This window comes from Gouania willdenowi, unplaced genomic scaffold, assembly GCF_900634775.1.
Source record: "Gouania willdenowi unplaced genomic scaffold, fGouWil2.1 scaffold_156_arrow_ctg1, whole genome shotgun sequence".
Classification (NCBI taxonomy): Eukaryota; Metazoa; Chordata; class Actinopteri; order Blenniiformes; family Gobiesocidae; genus Gouania; species Gouania willdenowi.
In genome coordinates this window covers 381286-405374 of record NW_021144906.1, presented here as the reverse complement: position 1 = coordinate 405374, position 24089 = coordinate 381286, and the positions used below count along the sequence as shown (strand labels likewise).

The window sequence follows — 24089 nt, the reverse complement described above, 5'->3', positions numbered from 1 at the left end:
TGAACACCTTGTCCTGGTACAAACTGCTCTCTTCTATGAAGACCTGTGTGAACACTCCTGAGCAGACTGAGGCTGTTCTGAGGTCCATGCCACACTCTGTCAGGTCACTCTCATAGAAGATCAGCTTTCCTTTCTGCAGCTGCTCAAAAGCCAGTTTTCCCAGAGACTCCAACATCTCCCTGCTCTGTGGACTCCAGTGTGGATCTGTGGCTGCTCCTCCATCATACTTCACCATCTTGACTTTGTTCTGAAGGACCACATAGTGGCTGTAGATCTGAGTCAGAGTCCTGGGCAGCTCTCCCTCCTCTCTTCTCTTCAACATGTCCTCCAGAACTGTAGCAGTGATCCAGCAGAAGAGTGGGATGTGGCACATGATGTGGAGGCTACGACACGTCCTGATATGGGACATGATGCTGCTGACCTGCTCTTCATCTGTGGACCTCCTCCTGAAGTACTTGTCTTTCTGAGGGTCCGTAAACCCTCTGACTTCTGTCACCATGTCCACAAACTCAGGAGGGATCTGATTGACTGCTGCAGGGCGTGTGGTTATCCAGAGGAGGGCTGATGGAAGCAGTTCTCCTCTGATGAGGTTTATCAGCAGAACCTCCACTGAGGTGGACTCTGAAACATCCGTCAGGGTCTGAGTGGTGAGGAAGTCCAGAGAGAGCCGACACTCATCCAGACCATCCAAGATGAACAAAACCAGGAAGTCCTGGAAGCTGCAGATTCCTGCTTCTTTGCTTCCAGAGAAGAAGTGATCAAGAAGTCCCACCAAGCTGAAGCTCCCCCCACTCAGCATGTTCAGCTCTCTGAAGGTCAGTGGGATTGTGTAGTGGACCTCCTGCTGGGCTTTGTCTTCAGCCCAGTCCACAGTGAACTTGTGTGTTAAGAGTGTTTTCCCAATGCCAGCCACGCCCTTTGTCATCACTGTCCTGATTGGCCGAGGTCTTCCAGGAGGGGCTTTAAAGAGCTCTTCTAGAGCTCACGTTGGTATCGAGGAGCTTTTGTTCCTGAATGAAGACAAACTTAATGTTAGAGTGGAGAAATCAGAGCAGGTTTGAACATTGGAGATCAAAGTGTGTGATGTTCTCAGTCTGGATGGTTCCTCAGATTAAATGTGAGTGATTGAATTGTGCTTTGAAAAAGAAAAGCCAGCTTTATGTCCTTCATGTGATGTTCCTCACAGTGAAGAAGTTCACATGCTCTTACTGCTCTGCAGACGCTCAGCCAGCTCCTCCTGGTTCATCCTCTTCAGGAAATACAGTGTGATGTTCAGAAAGGCCTCCCTGCTCCTCCTCTGCTCTTCATCTTCACCCTCCATCTGACTCTCTGAGCACTCTGGATCATCTCCATCCACAATCTTCTGCATGTGTTTGAGTTCAGCCTTAACAAAGCTGATGATGTTGTCATCCAGCAGCTGGAACACAAACACATTAAAGGTGATGAGTGAAGGCCTGCTCCAATCATCTGTGTGTGTGTGTGTGTGTGTGTGTGTGTGTGTGTGTGTGTGTGTGTGTGTGTGTGTGTGTGTGTGTGTGTGTGTGTGTGTGTGTGTGTGTGTGTGTGCGTGTGTGTGTGTGTGTGTGTGTGTGTGTGTGTGTGTGTGTGTGTGTGTGTGTGTGTGTGTGTATACAGTGGTTTGATCACAGGCTGACACAGGTTTAGTGTCTTTGTAGATGTACACACCATAAAGATGGAGTCAGGCTCAGCTCCAGAGGAACCATCCACACCCTCCAAGCTGCTGTGGAGAAGACACAGACACTCAGACATGCTGAGGAGCAGCTGGAGGAAAGCACAGGAAGCTCTGCTAACATCATGTGAACATCAGTAACAGTGGGTGATGTCCTGCAGAGCACTAAGTTGGAGACAGAGTCATGCTCAAGGGCCATGTCTCCGTGCCATAGAGCAGGATGGAAAGTACTGCCAAGTTGTCGTTTTGCATGAGATGGAGCAATGCTGCCAGAGTGGTTTCCAGAGAGACTGCAGAGCTGAAGCTACCAGGGCTCTTCTGTGAGTAATTTCTGGTTTTAGGTCCCCATTGCCTGTTACTGTGGAGCCGAGATATACAAAGCTTTTGACCGGCTAAACAATATTGTTGCCAAGCTGAAGAGGGGGTGGATCTGATCCATCACCGACATGCATAAACTTGGTCTTTGTCCAGCTCACTTGAAGGCCAAGCTTCTCTGCCCCTTCACTGTATATGCCCAGTGCATCTCTTAACTGGCTGTAGGATGTGCTGAGCAGGATGGTGTTGTTGGCATACTCCAGGTCAGTCAGATGGTAGCTACCAAAGGACACGCTGGGCACCCGTTCACAAACAGTGTGTGTGTGTGTGTTCCTCAAATATCTCTGTGGATCAGGATCAGACTGACTTGAGACTTTCAATAAGGCTACTGCTTGGTTCAAGGGTGTGCAACGTTGTATTTGTTTGGAAGCCCCACCCCAACGCCACACCTCCTGAGTCGACAGACTCGGTGATGATGTTATTAGTCCTAGCTCTACAGTGATTATATCATCAGTCATCTGCAATGATACCGTTAATAGATTATTTAATAAATGCTTTACAATATCCGTGTGCATCTAAACTGACTGTTGTGGATTAATGACACTAAAAGAGTCCGGGCCGAGTCTGTTCCGGTCTGAGGAGATTTGGATCTGTGAGGAAATCCATGTAAATGTTTGTATAGAAGGAAACCAGTGAAGATGAAAAATTATGCTGGCATCCAGATTCACTATAACTGTTAAAGTTTCTGTTTATTTGTATAATATAGGGAGAAGTGTGTGTGTGTGTGTGTGTGTGTGTGTGTGTGTGTGTGTGTGTGTGTGTGTGTGTGTGTGTGTGTGTGTGTGTGTGTGTGTGTGTGTGTGTGTGTGTGTGTGTGTGTGTGATCAGACTCCCTCCCGTTTCCACTCAGGTGTAGGAGGATGAATTATTATTAATGGGTTATATAACTAAGAATATTAATTATGATTATTAATATTACTTCAAATTTTGTGGGGTGCCACTCCTTTTAACAGGAGAAATATGTCTAAGTTTTAGACTAAACTCATCAATGTGAAACCAGGGAAAAGTGAATTCTAACAGCAACATCTACACCATAATCACAGCTTTAATGAATCAGAGGAATCAAAGATGATGTTTAACCTTTTATTCAAAAGTCAACAATTAACACAGTCAAAATATCAATTGAAATGGGATAATTAAATCATGATAAAATGCATTTCTAGGCTAATAAAAGTGAGGATTATATGTAATAAAGTGAAATCACTAATCTAGGAGAATGCTAGTCTACTAAATATTGAATAAAAATGCAGGATACATATTCGAATAATAAATCATAAAGAGAGCTCATAACAAAGAGAGGGAGACGGACAGGGGAGACGAACAACATGAATGAGATGAACTGTGTGTGGAACATGTTGTGAGTGTGTGTAAGTTTGCAGTTATGGAAGTATGTATGTGATCTATTGTGGATGAAGTTGCTGATGAAAGTTCATCCTTGTACCTTGAAGATGATGTAAGGGTTGGACCTGGTGGTGCTGTTTGACGCAATGCAGCAGGACGTGCCACCGTAGAGTTCTGTTGCGTTTCAACAGATTAGCCGCTTCAGCCGATCCAAGCGGTTCTGGCTTTCGCAGCTGGGTTTAGAGAATGGCTCGTGGCTTACCGCAGTGGGTCACAGGCCGGGCTCCTTTCGGCTGTTACGCACGTCACTAAATGCTGGATTCGTCCGAACCAAACAGCTGTTCATTCCAAAAATCTCACTGTTTCAACTAAAAATAAAATGAAATAAGTGAAAAGGTGAGGATGGAAACGCGTTGAGTAATGAAACGCCCGCGTCCCAAAACTGAAGTTTCTGGCAGCGTTCTTCCTTTTAAAAGCTTATCTTTGGGACTTGCCTCCTAAGGAAGGAACTTTGTTGATTGGTTTAAAGTTGCCAGCATCTCAGCTGGCTGCCTTTGGGTGTGTCTTGGGTGTGTGTATGTGAGACAAAAGACAGACGACAAAGGGATGATTCTAAACATAAAAGAATGCCTAATAATTAATTTCACATATTTCAAAACATCTTTTCAACATCATATCTTGAAATATCATCTATAATGAAAGAGTTTGATACCAAACACGACTGGAAAATATCCTAGGAACACTTTAGGAACCGGTTAATGAATTTTACTTGTAATTACTCATAAACATAAATGTCAAAAATCATGTTATGCCTCTTCTTAACTATAGGGTTGCAGTAGATACCTCAAACTAACTTTTGTGATGTTTTCTGGTAATTTTAAGCACTTTTAAATGATAAACACTTTAAAATAGCATTCTGTTGGTTATTGAATTACATGAAACGAGTGTGATCGAACAGACAATATTTGCAATTTCAATTTCTGTAGAAATCATTCCAATAATGTTTTCATTTGTAACTTTTCAAACATAATACAATTTCTTTGTTCTCCCTTCCTCACTGGGAGACATCTCAGATAGGGGGCCTGGAAAGTGTCCTTCTGTGACATCTCACCACAGGGGGCAAAAGGGTCATTGGGACAGTTCTTTGATCTTACAGCATCCCAAAAGTATCTGTTTGAAAAGGGGGGAGAAGAGGGATGTTCTTCTGTTGATCGTAATGTAGCAGAGAGGTGATATAGGGGGAAAACTGTTCTTGGATTCTCCTGTGCTTTTGTTCGGGCAGGAAGAGGGAGAAGATCCCCCCGTGGGGCACGTTTGCACTTCACAGTAGGCGACAGACTCCCCGACTCCACTGACTGGTGAAGCCAATGTTCTAAGTCACAGATCAACTTGGGGGTTTAGTTCCCTACACAGGTGTACTGCATTACTCATCAACCAATGAAAACAATGAAACATCAACCAGTGGTGGGTAGAGTAAAAGTACTGTTACTTCATAATATATAATTACTCAAGTGGAAGGAAAAGCACTCGTAAAAATAAGTACTCGAGTAAGAGTAAAAAAGTAGTGAGTAACTTCATATGCAATTTATTATTTCCAAAACAAACCATCACTCCCCGAATGAGAGGCTTGGACATATTCATTAAAAAATCTGTGTGTGTTTGTCTGTTTCAATCCGTGTGTAGAATTAGGATTTGTAAAAAAAAAGTTGTGTGTGTGTAATCCATTGTGTGTGTGTGTGTTACTGTACTATGTGTTTCATAATACTTATATATATATATACTGTATATACACACACAATAGATCAAATGGCTCACATCTACAGAGATATACATTTTATTACTAAACACCAACAAGGAAATGACTATGGGAAGAGATTTGTCATTCTAACAAGCTAAAAAAGAAAGATGAGCTACTCACCAAGTACACGGACACAGTCGTTTAACAGTCAATAGCGCTGTCATCTTTCTTTCATTGTATGACAATGATAAAGTTCCCAGCAATCATGGGCTAAAGCTGTCGTACGCCGGCAGAAAATGGCGTCCCTCCTCCGCTTACTCTCCATAATAGTTTTGAAGCCCTTTCATACAAAAATGGAAACAAACTCAGTCCAATTGAGCGACTGAAACATCCACCAGGAAAACGCATCCACCACTGCTGGGACTGAATTCCCATCAGTCCAAATCCTCCATAGCCCGTCTAAAACTTCTCAGAGCAGCAGTACAGAGACACTCTGGTCCTACGTACAGCCATCAACAAACACCGCTCTACTCCACCTGCTGCAGAGCTGCTTCTATGCTGGCAGACCCCAACGACAGAGGATCCTCATCAGCCATCAGTGACCCTCTCACCATCAGACGCTCCTGGTCAGTGTAACAGGTCCACACACATTCCTAGTCACTATTATTATTAGGGTCCGATGTCCCAGAATGGGACAGAGGAACCTATTGTTTTCGCTTTTATTTATTATTAATATGTACCTCCCCACTTTGAACGCTAATTCGACCCCCTAAAAACGCCCGAAAACTCACCGAAAATTGCACGCCTGGCGAAAAGATCGATAATTTGGTGGCGTGAAAAAAAACGAACAGAAAACGCACGCGCAGACATTCAATTCATTTGAATTGAATGTTAAGTGCTGAGTTCAACAAACTATTCATTAAACAATCACAAGTCTCATAAATTACATATAACTTAACTCTAATCTAACCCTAACTCTTAGAATAAATTACACTGAGAAAAGAATTACTGTTGTAATCTGTCCTCAGATCTGTTGAATTCAAAGATCTGAATAGAAAGGACAGAAAAAAACCTTACAGTAGTATTTGTAAAGTTCTGTTTACAATATTTTGTGTAACATTTCCAGGGTTCTCTCCAGCGGTTTTGAGCGTAGGTACCCCCAACGTTCAGTTTTCAGCAAGGTTGTAATAATTGCTGCACACTTTTGTTGTTTTGTCATTTATTTAGGGTATTTAGTGTGAAAGCAAAGAAAAGTGATTGACACTTTAGTCCACATGGACTGAGAGATGAATCAACACTGCTGTGTGTACGACCTCTGTCCACACGCTTCATAAATACTGATTCTTTTTGTACTGGTGCACATTCTACATTTCATTGGTCTGAACGTATTTAGAACCAGTTCTATGAACAGATCAATAAATGAGGCCCCTGGACCATCAGGAAGACAACCAGCAACCTTCTTTATATGGACTCACTGTGGGTCAGTAGATGGACCACCTTTGAAGACAATGGGTACATCCATGGACTGGTCACTTCTAAAGGACACACAGCTGGGTCCAGGAACAGGTGTGAGCTGCTTCCTGGTTCTTGAAAACACACACACACACACACACACACACACACACACACACACACACACAGAGCTTTGGTCAGAATCCACTGTTCACTCATTCTTACAGTGATGCTACTACCATATATGATCAATTGGAGGCGTGTCTTATTGCTAACATTCATTGGTAAAAAGTGAAGTCACATGATCTAAACTCTAACACATGTCCATCATGATCTCAGATCAACAGTTAATCTCATCATCAACTAAACACTTCATACACGTCTCAACAGAAGCTCATTGAACCACAACACTAACACATAGTGTTACCATTGAAACACACACTGAACTGCACAATACTAACAACAAAGAGCATTACATTAAATACATCTGATCTTTAACTTTGAATTATTTACGTCAGGTTTGATTATAAAATAAGATCTTTGATGGTTCTAAATGATTGTATATGATGTCATAAAGACTAAATCAGTCATTTACAGTAATAAACAACATTTGTGCTTTGGACAGATGGACATGTGTTAGAGTTTAGATCATGTGACTTCACTTTCCACCAATGATTGTTAGCAATAAAAAATTGTAAAGTATCCTGTACTTTTTATTGAGATGATCACAGTCTCCATGTGTTTAAACCATCAGTAATAATATGTTTATATAAATATACGTGTTTATCTCCTCTGTTTACCACACAGTATATGATCCATTCATTGATCAGAGATAATACAGTTTATTTTATATTGTTAACAAGCATTGGTCCTAAAGTGTGTTAGCATTTGATCAATAAATGAGGCCCCTGGACCATCAGGAAGACAACCAGCAACCTTCTTTATGTGGACTCACTGTGGGTCAGTAGATGGACCATCTTTGAAGACAATGGGTAGGTCCATGGACTGGTCACTTCTAAAGGACACACAGCTGGGTCCAGGTCCAGGTACAGGTCCAGGTGTGAGCTGCTTCCTGGTCCTTGAACACACACACACACATTCACACACACACACACACACACACTGTAACACTGATGTACAGAGGTGTGAGTGCTGAGCTCTGACGTGGTCTCACCTCTGATCTTCAGTCTGGATCTCATGTTGTTCCGTCACCGTGTCCTGATCCATAGGAGAGACACACCTACACACACACCTACACACACACCTACACACACACCTACACCTACACACACACCTACACACCTACACACACACCTACACACACACACATCTTTACGTTGCCATCAAGTGTGACATAGAACGATGTTCACACAAATAATAATAATAAATGATAAGTTGTAGCAAACACATTTTCATTATTTATTTCACTTTTCTCATATTTAGCACATTTTCCTACATTTAACACAACATTTAACCACATAAAAAAAGCATTAAATCTAAATATTTAAATCTAAATGGTATTTGTTATATCGAAATGTTAAATCTAAATGTTAAATCTAAATGTTAAATCTAAATGTTAAATGTTAAATGTTAAATCTAAATGTTATACATCATATCCAAATGCTTAATTTTATATTTAAATGTTAAATCGAAATGTTAAATGTTCAAGTTAAATGTTACATATGCTAATTGACCCCCGCCCCTTGTAACCAATACACCGAGACACACGCAGCCGATCCCACCCATCTCTTCACCCTTCACCGATGCCTGCCTGGATGATTATGGCTGGTTCTCTCCATGCGGCGGAGATCGAGCGCAGGTGGACGAGCTGCCCTTCACAGTGTACAGTAAACAGTGCTAATGGTACGACCCACATGTGCTTCTACAGTCTGAACTGTGGATGTGACGTGGAGCAGGAGATAGAAAGCAGCATGTCTTTCCTCAAGAAAGGAAAACCAGGACAAAAAGTCAAAGAAAGGGAGAGAAGGTGAAATGAGGGAAAACAACTGTTTACTCAGTTCTTCAGAGATTTAAAACACTCACATCTATTTTAGACAATATATTATTTAGTTTGAAATTAAATACGTGCACTCACACATTTAAATGCTGGAACATTCCTTTTGGACATCAAATCTTAATTGGAAATAAAGTTATCTAAAAAAATATATATTTTGAATATGAAATTTTGCTGTCACTAAGTCTTAAATAGGTATAGCCAGAGTGTCCCCATGATTCTAATCATTTTATATTGACCTTTTATTAATCATTGTACACGTTTGTTTTGTCTGTGTGTTAGTAATACCCCCTCCCCACAAAATAAATAAATAAATAAATAAATAAATAACAATAAAAATTTACCAGCCGCCCCTTAAATTGTAGCAAAAATATGCCACAAACACAATATTCAATAAACTATTAAAATATAGTGAAACGGATTTATAAAATACAAACAATGGATATGGAGTCATTAGGTTAATGCAGTTTTTTTCAACCTTGGGGTCAGGACCCCATGTGGGGTCAGCTTGGATTTAAAATGGGGTTTAAATGTCTCGTAATTGGTTAAAAAGTAGGTAAAAACTAATTAAAGTTTTATTTTTAAAGATTTTTGAATTATTGTTTTTCACATACACATCACACACAATAAATAACAAATAACTGTATCCTATACGTAATCGTTCTCAGGGGTCGCTGGACATTGTGATATTAACTCATTCAGTGCCAGTCATTTTCAGATTTTCAACCCCCTCAATGCCAGCCGTTTTTGAGCATTCTGACTGATTTTAAAGACCCACAGAATATTTTCTACTATGACTATCTGAAATCTGAATTCTGAAAGATTGAAGCCTCGACTGTCATGAAAAAAAAAAAAAATTGTTTCTGGCTCGTTTTGTTCTTTTGTAATCAGCCGTTGAATAGAGGAAGTTTTACACAAATCTTCAGTTTCAGAGCAAAAAACTGAGAAAAAAGCCTTTTTCTTACAAAAAAACCCTGTCAGTGACTTTAAAGGTATTTTTTTGCTTTAGTGACAACTCTAACATCTGAACATTGTTTCCTTATAGAAAACAAAAAAAGGGCAAAATGATTATTATTTATCTATCTTGGTCTTTTAAATGCTTTTAATCCATATGGATCCTTTTATTCTACCCTACCTGCTGTTTAACTTAGTGATTTACAAATGACAGCTAGTCTCTCCCTCCATGTTAAAGCACATGTATCCAGTGTTGTATGATATATCATGTAGAACATATAATAAATAATAACTCGTTACTCTCTCATTCTTTAAGTTACAGTGGGGGCTGAACATTTCAAGCTGTATTTTCAATTTATTTTGACAGGTCCATAATACAGCTTTAGAAACTTATCTTACAGAAATGAAAAATAATAATAAAAACAGTTAGGTTGATACATTTGTTTTCAATCCTTATTTATGAAGCAAAACTTGAGACATTCTGTATATATATATAATTATTTTTTGCTACCCCCTGGCAAGAATCTCAAACTCTGCCTATGGATCCAGTTAAAATGATTGGTTAATAAGTGTAATAAGTCTTTAGTTTATTTTACAGGAAGTTCACAGAAGTGTCTAACCTTGTTTACGTTTCCAAGATTAAGATTGTCTCTTTGTTTTGAAAAAAAGGAGATGTGGTGTAATATTTCTCTTGAGCGTTACCTAGAGCTGTTGTTATGATCAGCCAATAGAATCTGTGTAAAGAGTCACATGATTAAAGGCCAACAGGGTAAAGGAGTTTAGAGTGTAAAATAAAGATCTTAATGTGACGACACAGCCTGACTCCTGTGTACATTCCTCTAAATAAAAGACGTGACACGCACCAAAAACATTGATGTTAGGTCTAAATACGTTAAGACCGTTGCTCAATCACAACTCAAGGAGAAAAACACTATCTGACTCAAAAGGCGACCAGAGGCAGAGGGGTGCAAGCTGCAGCTCGGAGAAAAACCCAACAAAAAGAGACACAGAAGTCCGATATAAGTTGAATTGCTCTGCGGTGATGCCTCAGAACTAGGTATTTATTAGGAAAACATAGACCACACCCAGAGGGGCTGTGCAACAACGCTCTGGGTGCAGTGTTAATACCATATATGGTAACACAAAAACTTTGGGGGAGAAAACAGCTCATATGTCCATGCAGTGGGTCATGTACACCCACACTGGCCCAAACTAGTTTAAACCAGCTGTGGTGGACAATGGATATGTTTTGCAAACACACACACACACACAGTTAATCATGGATAATTTCATATTCTAACTATCGTTTAATCATTTAATTATAACTAATAAAGTAGTAAAAAACACACACACACTATAGCATATCTTACATATCCGCCCTGTTGTGGGTTTGGAAAACATCAAGCCGACGGGCGTCTTCACAGGTTTACCCGGTGCCATCATAGGACCAAAACAACAGGGATGACCACCGTGAGGTGGGGCGAAAACCCGACAGCTAGTGCGGGAAAAATTCCCCACCGTCCCCCCCTGCTGGGGCGAACATCGATTCTGATCCACGGTGATCTGGAGACAGTTCAGGGTGTATGTACAAATGATGACCCAAAACCATGGTGTCGAAAATGGGGCTTTAGGTCTCAGTGTGTTTTTGGAGTTGGTAAGGGAGGGTCAGAGGTTACTAGCACATGACCCTCAGTAGCAGTGAACCTTTACCGCTCACTGTGATGATGGGAAGGTGTGGCAGGGTCTTAGTCCATCAATGGGGCAGATGGGGAGAGACCCATAACATGGAGTTGGTACTCTGGGGAAGCCTGGACCTGCATAGCACCGATGATCATGTTGTCTATGCCTTTCTTCACACAGGGGACGATGCAGCAGCAGGCAAGACCAACGACCAGCAGCACAGCCAGAAGAGGGAGACCCAGACGTAGCAGAAATTGGAACCAGGAGCCTTGGAACAGCCAGTCCCACCCGGATGAATGGACATTGGACTCGTCAGCTGACATGGCACCTTCCAGGTTGCGGAGTGTTTGCAGGGCGTCTTCGATGGACTCCGAGGAGTTGTTAGGTATGTATGTACAGCAGGTAGCACCCACCATAGCACACACACCACCTGTGGAAGCTAAAATCGTATCTAAGGCCATACGGTTCTGAATAGCCATTTGCGCGGTGGCCGCTGTTCTAGCATTCATTTTGTTATCAACAGCTAAAGTAGCATTAAGAAGCATGTGAAGGCGGTATTGGAGGGTCTCTTTCATAAGGGAATTCTTACCCACGCCTATGTTAGGAAAAAGAGCAAGAACGACTTTTTGGCTAGTTGACCAATGTCTATGTTCGTGAGGGACGTTTGAGCCCCATATTGGATCATGAGGGGTGAAGGTTATAATCTCACGACGAGAACGACTAGGCATTGTCATATGAACTATGAAAGACCCATCTGTGACTGCTACTGGTACACAAACGGCTGACATATTAATTGGAGGGGAAGGATAAACTTTGTCACCGCACTTCAACCAAACACCGTCTCTAGCAAACATTGGGGCAACCGTACTGACGTTCTGAACGGTAGCACAATGGTCTATGTCTACTGATAGTAGGCCTTTGGTGTTAGTTGGTGGACCAATAAATCGTACGCATAAAGGATAGCAGTGAGTATAACTACCACAAGGGACAGCATTCGTGTTTAGGTGTTTAGCAGCCTGACCTAGGGGTTCGAGGGTCTTTAGCACTGGTAAAACAGGAGGGCACGAGATCATGGACTTATTTTGTAAACAATCTAGCACGTTCTTTGAGTCGGGGGCTGGCAGGGACGCAGACAACAAAGTAGGGGATGTTACAGCATGCGGCAGATGTGAGCAAACATAGCAACTATCATTAGTTACTGTTCGTGCAGATAGTTCTACCATACGGTACCAAGAATTAGCGCGCAGACGATGATGGACGTGATTATTATGCTCAGACAGTAATGCGAGTAACGAGTCAGGTTCTTCAGTTGACATAGGTTTTGCATTAATAACTTGTATATTCTGTCTAGCCTCAGGAGACAACACTATGTCCATACGTGGTTTAACTACAACGGGAGTGGCCGGAGGTGTAATACAAATATTCACCCAAAAGGTGGGATCCGTTCCTTGTACATCAGGGCAGAATCCCATAACTAAACAAGAAGGAGGTACCGCGGTGGTGTTAACGGTTAGGAGTAGGATGTTTTGTTTTTGGACAATTGTTTTTCGCAATGACAGATATGCCGCTGTAACGGTACGTGTAGATGGTGTGAGGGGCCAGGTAATAGGGGTGTAGCTTGTATGGAGGGGTACGTCAGACCAACCATGAGCAGACCATGTTTGGTCTGCTCTCCGGACTTGCATGTACCAATCATAATTTGCATAGTCCTTACCATGTTTCCATGGTTTGTAGCCTTTATTAGCCAGGGCCTCTAGTGGAATTGTAACGTCACTTAAAATGTCCGGTATTTGTGGTATGCACATAATGAGGCTAAGGCCCCTGGGGCATCTACCTGTGTAATCATACCAAGGTGAGCTTAGAGCCCCTGCTAGCACTTCCTGGGATCCCACGAGGAGGAGGAGGAACAACAGATCCATCTCTGTGTTTTACTAGGGTGTATCACCTGCTGTGGTGGGTTTCAGTACCTTTTTCCCGTGTGACTGGTGTATCCACGTTTGCCTTTCAGCTATCTTAAATGCAGTTGGTGTGGTTAGCAGAACTGTGTAAGGACCGTCCCACCGTGGAGTACACCAGTGTTTCCTCTTAATCACCTTGATTAGGACCCAATCACCAGGACGCAGGGGATCTGAAACAGGTAAAGAGAGACTAGGCAGTGTATTAGCTTTAACAATTTCAGCATCTGTGAATAATTTAACCATCCATTTTGTTATTGGATCCAACTCTCCCTCCTGATCCTGCACCCACTTAGAACTGGTGAGGGGTAGGTGAAAAGGTCGTCCTGTGACAACCTCAAAGGGGGTCAAACCCTGTGTGTTTGGTGTTATGCGCATATACATTTCTACCAGGTGAACACACTCTGGCCAGGGCCTGTTTGTTTGTTCTACAGCCTTTTTTAATCTGTTTTTAATGGTACCATTGTTGCGTTCTACCAATCCAGCACTGGCTGGGTGGTAGGAGCAGTGATGTTTTAATTCAATGCCCATGGCTTCTGTCAGCAGGAGTATTACTCTGTTAACAAAATGGGGTCCATTGTCGCTCCAAATCTGTCGTGGGATGCCATGTTGAGGTATTATACGTGTCAAAAGGGCCTTTGCCACTGTCATTGCATCATTTGTTTTAGCGGGCACTATGGTGACCCATTTTGAGAATGAGTCCACCAGAACTAAACAATACGTATACCTCTGAATAGTGTGCAGTGTTATGAAATCCATCATAATGACCTCAAAAGGATATGTACCAGCTGGTGTTTTACCCCGAGGGGGCCTAACATTACCCTGAGGGTTATGACGGCAACAGATGATACACTGACGACAAAAGTTTTTAAAATGGGTTTGGAGTCCTAGTGGTATATGAAATGACTGTTTGACTATGTCTACCATCCCTCCTGTTGAGACATGGGCCAACCCATGGCTCATTCTAGCAACGACGTCAAACAAACATCTAGGCAAACACGGCTTGTCATTTAACATAAATACTCCAGAGTCATTTTTAACAGCACCTTCAGTAACCCATTTTGTTTTTTCATTTTCAGGAGCATTAGCATGCATATCAATCAGGACTTCATCCGGCAAGCCAAGTGGTACAACATCAACAGGCAACAACTGAACAGTAAGTGCTTCAGTAAAAGCAGCTTTTTTAGCTTCAACATCAGCTTTCGCATTACCCAGAGACAGCATCAGTGGCGCCAGTATGTGCCTTGCATTTACATATCGCCAATGATGTAGGTAAGAGGACTGAAGCAAGAAGGTCTTTTAACAAGGAGGCATGTTGCACAGGCTTACCACTAGATGTCTTCATACCTCTCCTAGCCCACTGAGCAGCAAACACATGAACTGTGGAGAAAGCATACTGGCTATCAGTGTAAATTGTGACTTTCTTACCTTTGAAAAGTTTACAGGCCTCTGTTAAGGCCACAATTTCAGCTGCCTGTGCAGACTGATTTCCAGCCAATTTGCCTGATTTTAACACAGTGTCGCATGTAACTACTGCATAACCAGTATGATTTGTTCCATCAGGTGCTTTGGAGGAGGAGCCATCTACAAAAACTACATCTCCGTCTTCTAATGGAATGTCTGTCAAATCTGGACGTGGTTTGCATGTCACCGACACTAACTGTCCACAGTCATGCGGTGTCCCATCGTCAGCTGTTGGTATCAATGTAGCTGGGTTAAAAGCAGCACAGCGCTTTAGAGTGAGGTTGGCTGGTGTCAACAAGGTATTAGTAAGGTGTAAAAACCTGGCAGGAGATAAGAATGACATTTTTGTTTGTGTCAACAGGATGTCAACTGCATGGCTGACTAACAGTGTCAAAGGATGGAACAACACTACTTCAGCAGACGCGTGCACCGCCATGGCCGCGGCGCAAACCGCCTGAACGCAATGGGGAAGCGCCCTAGCCACATCATCTAATCGTTTAGAGTAATAGGCTATTGGTCGTTGCTTCTCACCATATTGCTGTAGTAGTACTGATGTCATGTAACCGTTCTTACAGTCAACAGACTGTGTAAATGGCTTGTTGTAATCTGGCAGCGCCATCACCCCTGTTCCTGTTATGATTTGTTTCACTTTTGTAAATGCTTCTTCCGCTTCAGGTGTCCACTGCAAAGGTGCGCTTAAAGTTTGATGTGTGTCTAACATTAGATTCTGTAATGGGGCAGTTATGATGGCATAATCAACGATCCACGACCTGCAATAATTTGCTAGGCCTAAAAAGGCCATCATTTGTCTGACGGTAAGCGGTTTTGGTGCCATTTGTACTGCTTCCCTACGTGATGTAGTAAGTTCTTTCCCTTCAGCTGAAATGTTATGTCCAAGGAATGTTACTTTTTCCTGTGTAAATTGGAGTTTTTCCAATGAGGCCTTATTTCCTGTTTTTGCCAAATGTGTGAACAGCCTGATTGCCTCTGTTTCATTTTCCGCTTTGGTGGGACTTGCCAATAAAATGTCATCAACATAAACAATTATCTGTGTGGTCTCTGGCCACGTGTGGTGGCTGATGCATCTGTTAATCTCCGCTGAAAAAATCGTAGGGCTGTCACAAAACCCTTGTGGAAGGCGAGTGTAAGAGTATTTTTTGTTCTCAAATGTGAATCCAAACCACCCCTGCGCTGTACTATGAAGAGGGATGGAGAAAAATGCATTACTTAAATCAATTACAGTGAACCATTTTTGATGGGGTTGTAATTCATTTAACAATGTGTGTGGGTCTGGTACATTTGGAGCTCGTGATTTAACAGCCTGATTTACTGCTCTTAAATCATGCACCATTCTCCAGCCACCTTGTGGCTTTTTTACAGGGAAGATGGGGGTGTTGCATTCAGCTGCGTCATGTTCCTGTAACACGCCTGCAGTCAGTAAATCATTAATAACAGGCTTTATTCCTTCTTTTGCATCTGATTTGAGTGGATATTGTCTAATTCGAGGCCTGTGAGATGTGGCTGGATCTATGGTTACAGATGTTGCGGTTGTCATAAGTCCAACATCTGTTTTTGATGTAGCCCACAGACATGATGGTACTGAAGGAAAGTCATCTGAAGTCAGAGTGCACACAGACAGTCATGCATCCAAATGCACAGCAGGGGGCGCCAAAGTACACCAGTTCAACATTTGTTTTTTCACAAAGCCACAAAAGGAGCCTTTGTATGTGAATACATTGTTTCTCTCTTTCCTCCAAAGGTCACTCTTGACAGGAAGTGCAGCCAACAGATCATTTGCATCTTTCCACTGTTTATGTGCAGGTTTTTGTAAGCAGATGTGTGGAAACCGTGGGGGGTTTATTGGTGTCAGCTCTGGAGGCAACGTCACTCTGATTATAATCCATCCATCTGGAGACCAACAAACGTCTGTCAATGTTATTTTCTGTGGTGACAATCGCAAGAACTTTTCCTCCCAGGCTTTAGCAGCTGCTCTGCCCTCAGGGGACAGGTCTGGTCTCCGTAGCCAGTCTGGTTGACCTGGCAGGGGTCCAACAGGTCTGACATACATCATTGTAACATGTAGTGGCCACTGTGTCTGTGCATCTGTGGGAATTACAAATGTTTTAGCTATTTTAGCCCGCAGTTCTTCCATAGACCCAACCACTGACCGAGGGCCTGTTGACACTGGATCCAATGTATAGAATTTATTAGGAATGACTGGGCTTTGCAACACCATAAGTGATTCTTTAGTATCTGATAAAAATTTCTTTGGCACTATTCCATTAGCCGTTGGCACTAAACTGATCTGTAATTTACTGAGGAGGTCTCTTCCCATTAAATTGAAGGGACAATCAGTTGTCAAAATAAATGGGTGTGTGTAATATGAACCATCTTCATCTTGCACAATGACCTCCTCAGACCAACATGCATATTGAGGCTTTCCACCTACTCCCACTATGCCAATAACCTTTTTGGAAGTGACCACGCCCTCCACCTGATCACGGAGGACCGAAACATCAGCCCCTGTGTCACACAGAAAGGCGACTGGTGTTTGTTTTGGTCCCACCAACAGTGTACGTTTTGGGTATTTGTCATGTGTTAATGTTACAGCTGCATAAATGGAGAAATCAACGAAATGGTTTGGATTTATAGGCGGGGGATGGTCATATTCTGCAGGTAAATCATTGTCATATTGGTTAACATCCTCATCTTGCCCTACAAAGGCTATGTCACACTCTGGGGTTTCATTATCTGTTCCGGAGTCACTGATTACATTTTCCTCCGGCCAGTCCTGGCGTCACTGCCGAGGAGTTTGCCCGAACGACGTATGGTCTGTTTTTTGCTTTCTTTTTGGGCAATCTCTTGCCATGTGTCCTTCCTCATGACAAATGAAACATTGTCTTTTTTCTCGATCTATTTTTGCTTGTTTTTCCTCATCAGGCGTTCTGGTGCGATATGGCTTTTTTCCCTGTCTTTTAAACCCTGAGCGTTGGCTCACTAGAGCTGCAGCCATGGCCTCAGCCAATACATTAACATTAGCTGATTCAGTTTTTATTTTCTTTCTTTCAGTGACTTCATAAGCATGTTCGGCCCATTCCATTAGCTCTGGAACAGTGAGGGTGCGGTGTGTGACACAGTTTCTTTTTATGAAATCTGACACGTTTGGCAACAAACCACTGATTAACCACATTTTTAGCTGTATTTGGTATGGATCATTCGCCAGTGGAGAATGGGGGAGCCCACTATTAGTCCTAAAAACCGTTTCTAAACGGGCACGATATTCCATTGGCGTCTCGTCTGGTTTCTGACGACACGCACTTATTTCTTCGTGGCTTGGGGGTTTAGTGTAAGTAGCTCTCACTCTTTGCATCAGTGCTTCAACCTGCTGTCGCAGCTCATTAGAGTTATGTGCTAGGGGCTGACGGTTAACTTGTCTCCCGGTAAAACCGCCCACCACTACTGGATATCGGTGTCTAAGTGTTAGTTTTAGAACCTTTTCCACCTCCAGTCCATTTAAATGCCATGTCTCAATCAACCCACGTACTTGTTCAGCATAAGCAGTCGGGTCTTTCTCGACATCACATACGCCCCTACAGGCATCTAATGCCTCTTGTTCCGTCCATGGCCGAAACAACAACAGCTGTGGGGGATGGGCACCCTGTAATGGATCCTGTGGATCGAGGGGCTCTCCTGCACGAGGATTAGCTACCTCTATCATGGGTAAAATTGGATATAGATTTTTCTCTATTCCCGTCTGAGCTATATGATATCGCCCATCCTCCTCACTGTTAACACTTTCTTTCATCTGTTTTGACTTTTGTTTAGCTGCCCTAGTCACAGGTCCCTTTGTTTCTTGCCCTACAACTGCACCCCCCTCTTGTAAACCTCCTGCGGCTCCAATCTGTTGCTGATTTGTCTCCTCAACTCTACGCGGTGCACACACGGTCTCATCACAAGGCTGTATTTTAGCTGCTGCTAACACTTTCTGTTTCCTTCTCTCTTCACCTTTCTCTATCTGTTTTTTCCTGATACTCATAGCATCTTTCCAGATACACACTACTCTTAAGTGGTCTGCTATTAACTCAGCCTGCTTAGGACGTAACTTTTTTAATGCCTTCACTCTCTTTCCCTCACACCAGATAGACACTTTCTCTATTCCAGCTTCATCTGACAATTTCCCTGCAAACCCACAATTCTTGTACCAATCTTTCAGATAGCAACAACTACCGGGATACTTTCTCTGCATGAATTTCACATCATTATTTTCCATCAATGCTTTACGCTGCACGTTACCCATGTTCTCAGCACAGGATTTACAGACACCGTCACAACAAAGAAACACCACACAAAGAAACACCACACAACAACTCCCGTCTGCCCTCTGTCCCTTTACCACGCCGTGTGAGTATTACGTCACCCACCACGGTCTTCACTCCCCGTTGTACGTCACGGGTACTATGGTGAAAAGAAAACTGCTTCTCACCTTGTCAGTGCTCTCCCTGGTTCGTGGGACCCGTCACTCATCATCCGGGTCGGCGCTGGAGCAAACTATGACCACCCCTGCAAAGGAGGGGGTGCCGGCAGTTTTACTAATGGTCCGGTTGCGCCCGCGCCGATCCAGAAGAAAAGATGTAAGGTCCCGGGTTTCGGCACCAGTGAATGTTAGGTCTAAATACGTTAAGACCGTTGCTCAATCACAACTCAAGGAGAAAAACACTATCTGACTCAAAAGGCGACCAGAGGCAGAGGGGTGCAAGCTGCAGCTCGGAGAAAAACCCAACAAAAAGAGACACAGAAGTCCGATATAAGTTGAATTGCTCTGCGGTGATGCCTCAGAACTAGGTATTTATTAGGAAAACATAGACCACACCCAGAGGGCTGTGCAACAACGCTCTGGGTGCAGTGTTAATACCATATATGGTAACACAAAAACTTTGGGGGAGAAAACAGCTCATATGTCCATGCAGTGGGTCACGTACACCCACACTGGCCCAAACTAGTTTAAACCAGCTGTGGTGGACAATGGATATGTTTTGCAAACACACACACACACACAGTTAATCATGGATAATTTCATATTCTAACTATCGTTTAATCATTTAATTATAACTAATAAAGTAGTAAAAAACACACACACACTATAGCATATCTTACAATTGACTTGTCCTAACCTGCTAAAGTATCAAGTTTGTGATCCTCTCACATACATTCATGTCCTCAGGGTGAGGTTAAAACCAGTCCCACCTGTAGCTGCTCCCCATGATCAGTTTAAAGCAAACACACACACAACTGTAATATTTCTCATCAACACACTGAGCCAATACAAATATTACAGTGAAGAACAGTTTTTTTCAATCATTTTAAAAAGGATGGATAAATCTCAGTCATACATTTCAACAGTAGAAGCTTCAACACAAACCTGTCAAAAATCAAACCTTGTTTAAAACTGTTAAAGGGTAAATTTACAGTAACAGTAATCTCTGAAACTTGGTAAATGCTGGGGTTACACAGAACCCCGACAATACGTTATGAACATCAGGAGTTTATATTCCTGACAGAGTGCCTCATATTTATATAGTCATATATTCCTCCATCAGGTCATCAGGCTGCTGTTATTGTTATTGTTTTTTGTTTTTTTTGTCACGGGGTAAAATAATATATCATTGTAGAAATGGAAACAAAACAATAAAAAAAAAAACTAGTAGTAATATTTTTTTTGTTTTTTTACATGTGGTGATTTTAACATTGATTTTTTTAAACCCAAAAAACAACAACATGTATTAACTCAATGTAGATCATGAGCCTTTACTTATTAATAACACATCCAACCAGGATAACTACTCATAGTAAGACACTAATAGACAATATTTTCACTTATGGAATTATTATTAATAAAAAATACTATCCAGAACTTTAAAGGATCAAACAAATAAAATTTAGGATAATTAAACAAAAAAAAAAAAGATAAGTGTTTGATTTTTTAAATCTAACTTGATGAAACAGGATTGGAAAACAGTCTATGTTGACCATGTGGAAAAAAGCCTATGAAACATTCATATCAATAAAAAATTCTTCTCTGGTAAAGAAACTTTTAAAGTTTAAACTTGAAAAAAAGCCATGTTTAAACTAAAGGTTTAATAAAAGCATGAATAAAAATAAAATAGATTATACAAAGACCTACAAAGCCACACTAACAACAATGATGAGAATCAACAGAAAGGAATACGACAGCAATTTACTGATGGAAAACAAAAACCACATGAAAATACCAGAGACTCTCAGAGAACTCCTAACTTAGCCTAAACATTCCTAGCAAGGAATCTGAACTTAACAGTGATTCATGAAGCCTTTGATACAGTTAACTACCAAATCAGTGACCTGAAATTGTGTTTATTTGTACTTACCTTGTTTGATGAAAATGATGAACTTATTTGCCTTGTGTTTTACGTTCAAAGGTTTTTATTCTTTCTTGTCACTGGAAAGAATAAAAATAAGAACGAGTGAAATCCTGAGTCTGATCAAGTTCTTCCTTTTTGAAGTGTGTGAAGCCACAATGTTATAAAGACACTTTGACACATACATTATCACCAGAGGTGTAGCTTGCCATTAGGCAAAGCAAGCAGCTGCCTGGGGCCCCCTAAGCCACCAGGGCCCCCCCGAGGGCCAACAAATTTGACACAAAGAGCCCAGAGAACTAACACGTTGCAGTGACAACTTGCTGTCGCAAATTTCCTGACTGGGCCCCCTCTGCTGAGCCAACCCCTCCCCTCCTGTCTGTCAGTGAGGGAGCGGCTCATGCAGGCTGTGTGCTGAAAAGGAGGAAGAGGAGAAAACAAAGTGTAAAAAGTGACTTTAGCTGTGTGACAGTCCTTAACTTACTGTAAGTGTCATGTGTGGAACTAGTTTGCCGTGCTAACAGGCTAGCATCACTGTATCACAGTCAGACAACATGCATCCAGCGTTCTATAAATCAAAATGTAATTGAGTAGTACTTTCATCTAAATAAAAATGACTGTTTAAATGACCAAGCTGACCTAAGAGGTACAAAATTATTGGTATTTGTGTGAATGTGTGAAAAAATGTCATGTAGCCTACTTCCTACCTAAGCAACTCTGTGTATGCACTGTGCAGCCAGTCAGTGAGTAGTATCATGTCAGGCAAAACAGTCTAAATGACATATATTTGATTTCAACTTGACTTGGATAAGTTGGACTTGTTTTAACAGTGCCATAGTGGTGTAAATATGTTATAAAAGAATGATGTGTCTCGTCATCTACTGTATAACTAAATTATATTTATTTATTTCCCCTTTTAACTCAGGATCACTAAAAAGGTTTGTTCAATAAAGATATGGAAGACCTGATCACTGCTTTTGCACAAGCCAAGTCTGTAAAACACCACTGCTAGAGCCAATGAAGCATTTGTAGTTGTTGAACATCCAGCAAAATCCAGTTTTTCACTTTTTTGTCTTTAGTACTTAACCTCATTTTTATTGCACATGTATCATGTTTAATCGTTGTTGTTTTTTTCTCTAAAGTTGTGCACGTGTAAATATTTGGTGCCAACTGCAGACAATGCACTATGTAAACTTGTGGACAAATGTAATACTTTTTATTATTCTATACTTTTGTAGGTACATTTGACTTTTGTTTTAAAGGACATGCAGAACTTCAATTAAACTGGAGACCAAGAACAGCGGTGTATAAATACTTTTTTTTCCTACCACTTGCAAATCTGTAGCTCAGACTACACTCCCAACCAATTTGGGAGTCGTGCACAGAGCCAGGCCACTTTGCTTCCACATCGGTGATGAGGTAGGAGGCATCACATATGATCTTCACAGTGCAGAGGATGACATGGGTTGCAATGAAGTAGAAATACATTTCCATGTGAATGAGTGATCACTGTTCTACCTGGCTGTAAAATGATTTCCTATTCACATAGTCTGCCTCATTTTCTGATGGAGCAATTTGGAATTTGTGTTCCATCCACACAGCCCAAAACATGTGGGATCCCTGCCAAATTAGAGCTGATTAAACTACTCACCCACCTGTGTGGTTGCAGCACAATGCATGTAATTTAAATAATACAGTATACAATTTGTACTCACCTGCAATCCTGTAGAATTCACCCTTTGTGTTAGCCACAGGCGTGTATCCTGAGAACTTCACAAACAAAGGAAGTAGGCATTTTAGTGCCAAAACAATCTTTCTGATGAACCTGCATACTGTTGATTTCCCAAGTGCTCAGCATCCATAATATTATAAAGGAACCTGTCGTTAGCAAAAAACAAAGCAGCACACAAGATTTGTGTGGATTTGAACACACGTCCGTAGTGTGTAACGTTCCTAATCTGTGGTCTCATAAGATCAAGATAAGATGGCCGGGGTCGGTAACCAATGTGTATCAAATATGAGACTATTTGAATTTTGTATATGAGAGTTATGGTGGTTTTCTATTATGATGTGAACCATCTGAGAACGCAAAGTATGATGGGTAATTTTGACATTGAGCCCAGGTTTGGGATAGACAGTCAACATGTTTATCAGTTATGAAGCTGTTTGACCTTTGCAGTTGAGTTATATCAAAACGCCATTAACCCAAGATGGCCGACTTCCTGTTTGTTTTGGGCAGGGTCATAATGTAACTTTCTGTGGAGGACCTCGAAGACTTCATCGACCAATATTACGCCGAGTACGTAATGGAATCCGGACCGAAAGCCGCTAGCACATCAGGTAAGTCCGCTAAACGCCGAAAAAACGAATCAACATCAACAGACACGTCTGATCTGGAGGCAGAATCTCATACCGAGGTCCTAAAATCCATCAATAAGAGGCTGGGTGTGGTCGACTTGCTGCACCAAGATTTTCAGGAAATGAAAACCAGCCTGGAATTTGCATACCAACAAATTCAGGACTTACAGAAAGTCAATCAAGATATCCATTTGGCTTTATCTGCGGTAACCTCGGAGGTAAAAGAGCTGAAAAATGAAAACAAGCTTCTTAAAGAGACAGTCCTGGATATCCAATCTCGCAGTATGCGAGACAACGTAATATTCTCAGGTTTTCCAGAAACCCCCAATGATGACCCAGAGGCTCTGCTGAAAAACTTCATGTCGTCTGCGCTTAAAATCCCGGCAGAAACCGTGAAAAACATCACCTTTCACCGTGTCCATCGTCTCGGTCCACGCAGAGGTAACCACCCACGCCCTATCATTGCCAAATTTGAACACTTTCAACAGAAAATCCAGGTTAAAAGTAAAGGTAGGGAACTTAAAGGTACGCAATTCGGCATGAATGATCAATTCCCTCGAGAAATAAATGAACGCCGAAAAACCTTATATCCTATCTTCAAAGAAAACCGACAGAGAGGCCGTAATTCCAAACTGGTCGTAGACAAGCTTTACATTGATGGCCAACTATTTAG

The 24089-nt window shown here is 41.8% G+C and overlaps 2 long non-coding RNA genes across 5 annotated transcripts; one reads left to right on the top strand and one right to left on the bottom strand.

Moving 5' to 3' along the window:
- Positions 1-1688: 1688 nt before the first annotated feature.
- LOC114458660 (uncharacterized) lies at positions 1689-21209 on the bottom strand. 3 transcript variants are annotated; one of them, XR_003673100.1, is made up of 5 exons: positions 21068-21209; positions 7771-7836; positions 7552-7674; positions 6620-6730; positions 1689-1741 (listed from the first exon to the last, which is right to left on the bottom strand). It is a non-coding gene; the product is annotated as an uncharacterized LOC114458660 (long non-coding RNA). The 3 variants fall into 3 exon arrangements; XR_003673099.1 differs by having other exon boundaries at positions 7552-7668; XR_003673101.1 differs by lacking the exon at positions 7552-7674.
- On the top strand, positions 13353-15092 carry LOC114458661 (uncharacterized). 2 transcript variants are annotated; one of them, XR_003673103.1, is made up of 4 exons: positions 13353-13381; positions 14279-14355; positions 14763-14943; positions 15025-15092. It is a non-coding gene; the product is annotated as an uncharacterized LOC114458661 (long non-coding RNA). The 2 variants fall into 2 exon arrangements; XR_003673102.1 differs by lacking the exon at positions 15025-15092 and having other exon boundaries at positions 14763-15012.
- Positions 21210-24089: the final 2880 nt, after the last annotated feature.